We start from the raw sequence: 1,224 nt of genomic DNA, 5'->3' as shown, positions 1-1,224 counted from the left end.
GGCTTCAAGGGAGCTGCTTATATAAACTCACAGGCAAGGGGGCGGGGCTATGCGTGCGTGACGCATTGGAGGCGGAGTCACACGTGTACTAAAGAGCTGTCCGTCGTAGCGTCAACTGACGTCGAGTTTTGGAGGCCGTGAGCGCCATTTTAAGTGCTGGCAGGACCCAGACAGAGCGTTCATTACCGATTTAAAGCAGAAACGACTAAACTTGTATTCCTGTCTGTCCTGACCTAGATATCACTTTAAGCAGAGTTTACCAAAGTTTGGACTCTCCTGGCTTTTAGGGTGTGAAATAACCATGGTAGTTGTAGTTCTGCAATAAGTGGGGAGGGCCTACCATGTCGCTGCCCTTTATCTGAACCTCAGAGTTTGTCATTACAACGCTTTCTTCATTAAACGAGAAACTGCTCCGAATTCAGTAACTCTCCTACTCTAACCTCCGATCCATTCCCAGCACTTTAGTTAGTAGAACGCAACACAAAAAGAAAGTGCCTCGATCCTCATTTTCCTACAGAGCACCGCAATTATAGAATAACGTCACGGACACAATCAAATCTTCGTACAGTCTAAAATCATATAAGAGATCCCTCTCTACATATCTCAAAACAGAATGCCCCTGTAATCATTAATGATTATATTTCTTACCTGCTCTGTGTTGAACTTATATATATATATATATATATATATATATATATAAATGCAGGCAGCTCTTGCACTCTTCACTATTTGTAAAGTACCTGGTGCTCTGGTAGCTCATGCACAGCAATAGAAAAAATATACCAGCACTCCTAGGATTTTCAAATGAAGTTTTCCTTTTATTCCAAAGTACAATATCGACGTTTCAGCTCTCCCTCAGAGCTTTCATCAGGACATATACAAAATTCTAAAACATAAACAGACTTACCGTATATACTCGAGTATAAGCCGACCCGAATATAAGCCGAGGCCCCTAATTTTATCCAAAAAAACTGGGAAAACTTATTGACTCGAGTATAAGACTAGGGTGGGAAATGCAGCAGCTACTGGTAAATTTCTAAATAAAATTAGATCCTAAAAAAAATATATTAATTGAATATTTATTTACAGTGTGTGTATAATGAATGCAGTGTGTGCGTGTGTGCGTATGTGTGTGTGTATGAGTGCAGCGTGTGTGTATGAGTGCAGCGTGTGTGTATGAGTGCAGCGTGTGTGTATGAGTGCAGTGTGTGTATGAGTGCAGTG

The sequence above is a fragment of the Pelobates fuscus genome, chromosome 4 (assembly GCF_036172605.1).
Source record: "Pelobates fuscus isolate aPelFus1 chromosome 4, aPelFus1.pri, whole genome shotgun sequence".
NCBI lineage: Eukaryota > Metazoa > Chordata > Amphibia > Anura > Pelobatidae > Pelobates > Pelobates fuscus.
This window is presented reverse-complemented; position numbering follows the sequence as displayed.